This window comes from Leptidea sinapis, chromosome 15 (assembly GCF_905404315.1).
Source record: "Leptidea sinapis chromosome 15, ilLepSina1.1, whole genome shotgun sequence".
In the NCBI taxonomy this organism is placed as follows: Eukaryota; Metazoa; Arthropoda; class Insecta; order Lepidoptera; family Pieridae; genus Leptidea; species Leptidea sinapis.
The window spans coordinates 3,160,898-3,170,245 of NC_066279.1; the positions used below are offsets into that span (position 1 = coordinate 3,160,898).

Sequence of the window (9,348 nt, forward strand, 5' to 3'; positions counted from 1 at the left end):
TCTTGGTCCTGTACTGAATGGCATGAAGAACCCAGTTTTACCTCCAGCTTCAAATCTTTCCGGCTTAAAGCAGTCAGCATCAGGTCCCCAGTAATTGGGGTCACGATGTGCACCCCAAATTGAAATAATTATACCAGTTTGAACAGGAATAGTATAGCCAGATGATGCTGTCGAAAATATTACTTTGCTTTTAACTATCTCATTAAAATAATCCTATAATATGGTATTGATTTTCAAAGAAAAAGCAAAAAACATACGAAAAAAAATATTCAAAGAATTTAGGATGCGAAACAATAATTTGCTAACATCATTAATCGTTCGCAAATATAAAAGTTTTTTCCATATATTTATCGAATTGGTGTCTGCCGTGATTGGCAGCTCAACATTATTTAATGACTGCCATTGTCCTCTCAATTTATGTAAATGTTATATCACTGTGTCGAATTATATTGAATAAGAAAATACATATTAAATAACTTTTTTTATATAAGTGGGGGCAAACGGGCAAGAGACTAAACTGCTGGGAAGTTGTGAAGCAACCGCTTTTTATCTTAAATTATGACCTAAGACAAGTTATACTGAGTTGTTTATTTTCATTATGAATTTCAAAAATATTCATACATCTAAAATATGTATTTTTATAGCAGTAAAATACATTTTGATGTTTACAAATGAATATAACTACGTAATCCTTAATATGTTTGAATTATATTCTATTTTTGTTTTTTAATTTAATCAGATATATTTTTTATTAAAGAATAAATAATAATGATATAATATATTCTAAAGAGGTTGCTCTATCAAATAATGTATTTTTATTATATTTTTATGAATTTGTTAAGGCCGATACGTTTAGAAAGGCTACTATGATTTTGCAAATGAGCGTTAAAACGAGTGATTATTTAGCATCGGGTGACCCTTATAGTCTTAGGTCCTTCAATAACTTTAAAAAATTTGTTCAAATCGTCCCATTTCTGCTCGCTAGTAAGGGCGTTACTCATAACATGAAATTTATAAGATAGCCAATAATACGATGCTTTTTCATCAACATGATTATTAAATCACGTACTGAAAATAATTAGTGTTTGCATCACATCAAAGTCAACAAAAAATTTCACTTTTACTGATGATGATGATCTATGATCAAAAATGACTGAAATATCACTTTTAATAGTTACTTTTTTTTGCTAAATATCATTTGAATTGTAGTTATTTACAGAAACGTTCAAATCTATCCATTTCCGAACAGGTTTTGGTTTTCCAGTTCATCCTTTAGGATAATTTAAATTTTCTGTTGTATAAACCTTAGTATTGAGATAAACAAAACAAAAGAAAAGAAATAATTATTTCGATAAAACTGTTCCTGAGTTAGCTTATTTGATGCACACCAATTCCTTAGGTATAAGTTAATAATATTTAGGGCGTTCATACAAGGTGAGAATCCATATGGTAGCTTTTTTAAAATAGCAACTAAAAAAAGATATTTCCGTTTTTTCTTTTTTTTAAATCAAATCAATATTTCAGCTTTACAAGCCAGTATTTACTATTTTTGTTGCCATAGAGTTTGCACCTCATTCCTTCTATTTATTGAACGCTTCTCTATATAGTATTATTAAAACAATGATATTTAAAAGTATAGATAGGTTACGTAGACAACATTCAGTGTTTGAAAATGATACACTAACGCACACATGAATAATTTAACATTGCAATAGCACACTAAATTACGATTACACGTCAAATAAGGATAGTAAATGCAATTTTCGTAAGCGAAAAAGAGATAACTCTAATTTGCTAATTGCTTCGTATTTGTATAGAAAAAATACAGTAAATTCATCAGACATGATTTTTTACGTACACCGTGATTTATGACACTAGCCCAATGATTTTACACTTAGTCAACTTATCTTTTGAACAAGGTTCTTTTCCCGAGTTATTAAAAAAGTCGGTAGTCAAACCACTATTTAAAAAAGGCAACAAAACAAATATAGATAATTACAGACCAATCACGCTGATACCAATACTTTCAAAAATAATTGAGAAATCTATGTACACAAGAATTAATAAATACTGGTCCATGAATAATGTAATTAAAAATGATCAAAACGGATTTCAGAAAAATAAATCCACGACATTGGCTGGATTTAATCTAATTGACGAAATTATAACAAATATTGAATTTAATAATGACGTAATTGTACTATTTTTTGATATGTCAAAAGCCTTTGACTTTGTTTCTCATAATATTTTATTAGACAAACTTGAGAAATCTGGAATAAGAGGACTAGCACTACAATGGATGTCGTCCTATCTTAGAAATCGATTGCAGTGTGTTGAAATTACTAAAGTAAATAAGAAAAATGAAATTGTTAAATATAGATCACCCTACGAGAATATAAATAGTGTCGTACCACAAGGAAGTGTGCTTGGACCTTGCTATTTCTCTTATATATTAATGACCTCCCAAAAGTGACATTACATCGTTGCATAATGTTTGCTGATGACATTTCTATTATCGTTAATTCTAAAAATAGTTCTGACATTGTTAATTTTGAATATGACGTAAATAAAACAATTGATTTAGTAATAAATTGGATGACATGTAACAACCTTAATATTAATTTAGCAAAAACTAACTTTATTAGATTTAAAACAAAAAACAAATCTGATGTAGATTTAAGAATTAATTTCAGAGGACAATCAATTAAAGAAGTACAAAGCAGCACATTCTTAGGTATAATAATTGATACCTACTTAACTTGGACTCACCATATAGACAAGATTTGCAATAAACTCATAAAATTCCGTTATGTTCTATCAAGATTACAGCAAACTGCATCTGTGGAGGTAGCTCTTTTAGCATATCATGGTTACGTAGCCTCGAATCTTAAATATGGTTTATTATTATGGGGCTCATCAACTCATTTTCAAAGAGCTTTTGTAGCACAAAAACAATGTGTTCGAGCTATATTAGGTATCCCCCCGTACGAATCTTGTAGGCCACTATTTTGTAAGCTGAATATATTAACAATAATTGGCATGATGTATATATTGGAAGCATGCATGTTCGTTAGAAAACATAAAACTTTGTTTAAAACTGTTAGACAGGTTCATACACGCTGCACCAGAAATGGTCATACACTGGTTTTGGATAGACCACAACGTACTTCATTGCTTCAACGTAACGCATACGGAATGTGTGTTAAATTATTTAATAAAATACCCGAATCTGTACATATTTTACCCGAATATAAATTTAGATTAACTCTTAAAAAAATTCTATTGACATCAGTATATTATAATGTAAGTGAATTCTTGAACTGTCACATGGATATTTAAATTTCTTATTTATATAAACAATAGTAAATCTCTGACATTTGCATGCTTTGTATAGAGCTGAATAGCAAACTGTAAACATTTGAACTATACCATCTTGTAATGAAACCTATTCAATGCAAATAAAGTTTATTTTACCTTATCTTATCTTATGCCTAAATCACGATTCATTCATGAGTTCATGTAGTAAAAGCTATAGAGTAGTAAAACTGCATTGAAATTAGGTAGATAATGTGTCATTGATATTATAAAAAAATAATTTAATATTGATTATAAAATATAGCCACATTGATGATATCAATTATTAAAACATAAAATAATAAAAAACATACAGACACCAAAACAAAATCGAAAGGTATCTACAGTAAGGGTCCCATTTTTACAATTTTACTAACGACGGCCCCAAAAAGTTTTCAGATTACAATTTTTATTTTTTGTATCTTATATTATTTATGAATGTCTTTTTGTTGAGGGTTTATTTCAACAAGGTAATGGGAGAAGAAGAAAATGATCCATTTATTCTTCTGCAGTTAGCAAGGGATATACTGAAAGGGACAGTATTACTGAAAAAACTCCTGCGTAAACCAATAGCACTCACTGTCTACATCCGCTATCTACACTTAAACTTTTTTAGTAGTTTGATAGTTCAGCTACCTACATACGCCCTTGTTAATTAAAAATTATTACATTTCGTACTACATTCACTGCAACTACGACTTTTGTTACATCATTTCGTAAAATATTCTACCTCGATCATACCGCAACAGACAGCATCATTATTTTGTGATTTCAGCATGATCGGCTTGGCGGCGATCGGCGTTGTCATGGTGACATATTTATTTTGTTAGATAAATAATGAAATGAAATAAAATATTATAATTCATGATTTCTTAACTGCGGTATGTAATTCTATGATTTTTTTTACTTTCGTAATTAGTGCATCCTCCCATAACACAAGACGGCATTTTAATGTTGTACCTATATCAAATTATAAGCAATTCCGTCAACAACAAACCGTTTTCGTATCGAGAGGGCGACTACGACCAAAGGAACCAATTGACTCCATTTAGGCGATTGATTTTCGGCGCGCTAGTGACATATCTACCTTTCTTAATACTATAACTGTATTGTATTAAAATGATACATTAAGAGTCGTACATATGTAAAATCATCATACCGCTTGTTATACTTACGTAAGGTAATTTCTTCAGTTGGTTTCCGAGTAATCAGGGGGACAGGTGGATATAGACGAAGAGACTCTTTCAAAACCATATCCAAATATTTCAAATCACACAAAAGATCTTTATATAATTTTTCATTATCGTTCTCAAACACACGTACTAATCTAAATAATTAAATACAAATTGAGGCTAGTTAGTTAGAGCCTTTTTATGGATCAAGAAAATTTTATATTTAGACAACGTATCTATTTTTAGATAAAATCAATTCAAGAGTTTTAAAAATCTGCTTTCAACCAAATAAAAGCAATTAAATGATTTAGATTTAAGTACTTAACACACCTTATACTTACTCTTTATGAACTTTTTCCTGAATTTTTGGATATTTTCCTAACAATAAAAGCGTGTTACAAATTGCAACCGCGGATGTATCTGTTGCAGCTAGTAGAAACGTTGTAATCTCTTCACGCAGTTCTGTGTCTGTGAAACCATTCTGTCGCTGGGATAATAGTATAAGATGATCTAGGAATGAATCCACTTTATCGTCTAGCCCTGAAATTTGATAAGGTCCAAATGATATATGAAAATAAATTATTTTATTACATGTGTCATGGAGACCACGTGTATTTATTTATCATTTGGTTTGCTTCTGAACAACGCCACTTTTAAAGGAACCCAAGTTACATGCAGTAAGACTAACACTTAACCTGGATAGGAGAGGTAAACTCTAAAAGATGACACTGCACACTCAAAACAGAACGCTTCAATATTTTAAGCGAGGTGGTTAAACTTGTAGTCGGCAGTGTATTGAAGGAATTTGTGATAACCATTGAGTTGATATGAACTACACGTGCAAAATGATCTGAAACTGACATACTAGAAATGTCACAGCCAAGTGGACACCGTATTATGTACAGAATCGTGAGTGTTTTAAAAAGCATGATTCTTACCAAAAATTGTTTTATTTTCGTAAGCATTTAAATCAACATGTTTTAAATCATTGCGTTTTTTTCGTATAATCTGAAATAACAACATTAAGAATAATTAATTATTATCTTTAAATGTATTTTGTAGTTTAGGATCTGAAAATGGATTGTGGATTAAAATATATATCCTGAAGAGTTAATATAGTAAGCAAATATCTTTGCAACTATAACATAATAAAGAGTCAAAGCATTGGTGTTTTATACAAGTTTTACATAGACAATATATATAGGTATGTTCTGTTTAGAATTTTATTTAATCCTTAAATAATAGAGAGAGGGTTAGAGAGTTTCAAAACTACTGCACATAAAGGTACGGCTACTAATGACAATTAAAAATATGTAGGTACCTCAGAAATTAGTTAAGGTTTATTCTGGTATATTAATAAGTAGGAAATTGTGTATGTGCACAAACACATAGGCAATCTCAAAGTTTTTTATAAAACACATAAAAACATATTGGTTTAAAAAGTAGAGATATTTTCTTAGCACGGGCGCAAGACGTGTAGATAACTCATAAGAAATGACCAAAAGGACTAGTTTTTATAAGTAAATGTACAATATATAATTTAAAAAAGTAAAGTGGCTAGTGGCCAACGTCTACATCTAAAATCAGGTCCTGAATAAATAAGACCGGACCAAAGAAGCGAATCATTCGCTTCTTTCGTCATCACTATCGTTCATCGCTATGCTTACTTCAAACAGGCGAGTTGCAGCTCTGTAAGGTGGTCTGGTGATGATACCATTGTTCGAGATCAAATATATGAGCTGCACTGATATAGTGTTCATATTGAAGATCCCGCGAGATGAAACGTCAATGTGTATGTCAAATGTACGAGTGATGGCAAATAACGACGATAACAGGTCAATGTATTCATTTGAGATGAAATTTTTGGATTGTAAGATCAGCGACAAAGCATCTGTTTTTAATAAAAGCAACTGAGCTTAAAGCAAAATATAAAATATATAGAATGCTCACATTGTTTGTAAGGTTAATAATATTGTCATTATGTTTTTTGAAATGCCTATATTGCCAGGATAATTTGTAGATCCAATCTGGCCACAGCCATACGGAAAATGTTCTGTTTGAAGCCAGTATAAAACTCTCTTCAACGGACTTAAGAAAGTCTGATGCCACTACATCATTCATTCCTTCTAGATTCCTTATACCCAATGATGTCTCTGAAATAAAATAATTATTAGGATTTAAAGATATTTATGCAATTACAAATGTACGAGTATACAATTGCACCTTTAGACTATTGGAGAAATTCAATAAATGCAATACTAAAAAATACCCACCTTATAAAATACACCTAATTAACAAAATAAAATTCTAATTTCAACCGGAAGACGTCCACTGCTGGACAAAGGCCTCTCCCAAAGATCGTCATGACGATCGGTCCTGCGCTGCCCTCATATAACGTATTCCGGCGAACTTGACCAGATCGTCGCTCCATCTTGTGGGGGGCCTATCAACACTACGCCTTTCGGTACGTGGTCGCCATTCGTGGACCTTACTGCCCCAACAGCCATCATTCCGTCGTGCCCTGCCCACTGCCACTGCAGTTTCGCAATCATTTGAGCTAGGTCGGTGATTTTACTTCTCCTATGGATCATTCCTCATTTCTGATTCGATCTCGTAGGGAAACCTCTGAGCATAGTCCTCTCAATTGCCCACAGAGCAACAATGAGCTTCCTCATAAGGCCCAAAGTTAGCGACCACGTCTGCGTTCCGTATGTCATCACTGGCAACACGCATTGGTAAGAACTTTTGCTTCTTTCGTCTTCAGACTGTGTTATTTTGGACGAGAAGATTTTACGGTCAGAAATCAAATTATTGATCCCTTATTTTTATGAGATTCTATTAAAAATTATTTTTATAAAATAGGAGACTTAAAACATGCTCGTTGTCTTTATATGAATATAATGTTTAATAGTTGGTTATGCAATATATTGGCGCACACTATTAATATCGAAATTACTTGACTTAAGGTAACCTTACTATAAATTTCATTATTGCCTTAGATTGGTCTATTTAAAATGGATTGAATATGAAAATAATGGCGTTATTCTTACCAGCTATTGATGCTCATGTGAAATTGTTGATGATAGGCCAAATATCGAATTTACCGGTGCCACTCAATTCTTTAAGCTTATCAACAAGATTCGCACTTCTTCGCGAAAATATATCCATAAAACTATTGAGTATTTTGGGGCTAAACGCAGGAATAATCACTTTTCTTTTTTTAGACCATATTGAAACTAAAAGAGAGTCCACATTTATTATAAGAAAGGTTAAGGCAAGTATGTTAAGTTAAAAAATACTGTATTCTCGTGTCTGTTACAATACCAGGGGCGAAAATTCCGCCATCACCAGTGAGGCCTTTTAAGCTCTTCATAATTAATAGATCTTTCTCCAAGCAATTTTTCGAGACATATTCAATGTCTGCTGGATTCGTTAACGCTGAAACAATATTAAAATTTAATATTATTAATGCACTTATTTTCATAGGAATATTATAATGATATCACAGTTTTCATTACAATCATTATTGAAATAACAAGAAAACCGATGACCTCGTCAAACCTAATCAAAGATTTAATAAATGCGGATTTACAATTTTAGACGCTATTTTCATAGGCGAGAGGTGTATAAAAGTCATTTAGAAAAAAAAGATATTAAAATCATTTAAGGAACGGTTTAAAAGTTTCCTGGTAAACTTAAATGAACCAAATAAATAAATTCTGAACTAGCTATTGGCTACAGTTCAATATTACCTATAAAAAACCAAGGACCTCCCCATTTCTTTTGAATTCCTCCAGTTTTAAAAGTTTCTCTACTAATATCTTCTATTAACCTGACGATTTCTGTAAATAGAATACAAAATATCAAACTGGACTAGTCATTAGCAAGTCATTCATTATGTAATGAGTGTGTATTCGTGTTAGTGTTAGGTTGTGGCAATGAAAATAATACATTATGGTTGAGTTTGAGTTTGTACCTCACTTGTACAACACTTATTGAGCATCAAATAATTGATATAATAATTAAGCATTTGTCACTATCAAGCGAGCAGTGGCAAAAGTTCTATACGAGGGTCAAACTGAAAGTTCTTAGAAAATCAAAAACTGATTAAACTAGGGAAGTCTTATTATATCTTTTCAAAATAGTGTCCATTCACGTCACACCTTGCCAACTCGTTTTATTCCAATAAATAAAAAGGCCAGGTGCCAGGTCGGGGCTATACGCCGGGTAACCAAGTAATTGCAAGTGTGGCGTTGCCAAATTGTCGATCGTTTGCCTGGCGGTGTGCGACGAGGAGCTGCGTTGTGAAGAAGGTTCTTACTGCGAGGTTGTTTCTCCCGAACTTTTTCCAAGACAAGACACTGCACATACCTTCCGAAGACCGAGGCCGCAATCTTTTGGTTTCGTGGTCATAACAGTAAATCCAGCTTTCCTGCTCCCCGATTTTGACGACGTGTTTTGACTTTGCACGGGCGATTTGCCGCTTAAAAAATCTGGAGGCACGGTTGTATTTCCTCTTAAGAACTGTGCAGTTCGGATCCTTTGTGCCCAGCGCCGCAAACCAAGTTCGATACGCCTGTTTTTTGCAGTCAGATGCTGCTTTAACTGACGCATCGAACCAGGGCTGTGATCTGCCACCGATGGGTACTACAGAGTTTGGTATAAAAATATCCATACCCTGTAGTATCACATCGGCTACTGCAACGGCGCAGGCACTAGGATCATCCGAACTGCGACCATGCTTAAACTTATTAAGCCAGTTATAAAATGTGGCACGAAATAAGGCCAATCATTGTTGAAGGCCAATCGTAATATATCATTT

At 32.6% G+C, this 9,348-nt stretch overlaps 1 long non-coding RNA gene across 1 annotated transcript; it reads right to left on the reverse strand.

Moving 5' to 3' along the window:
* Nucleotides 1-5,463: 5,463 nt before the first annotated feature.
* LOC126968442 (uncharacterized) lies at nt 5,464-8,336 on the reverse strand. The gene is made up of 5 exons (XR_007730207.1): nt 8,279-8,336; nt 7,851-7,964; nt 7,577-7,762; nt 6,477-6,679; nt 5,464-5,534 (listed from the first exon to the last, which is right to left on the reverse strand). It is a non-coding gene; the product is annotated as an uncharacterized LOC126968442 (long non-coding RNA).
* Nucleotides 8,337-9,348: the final 1,012 nt, after the last annotated feature.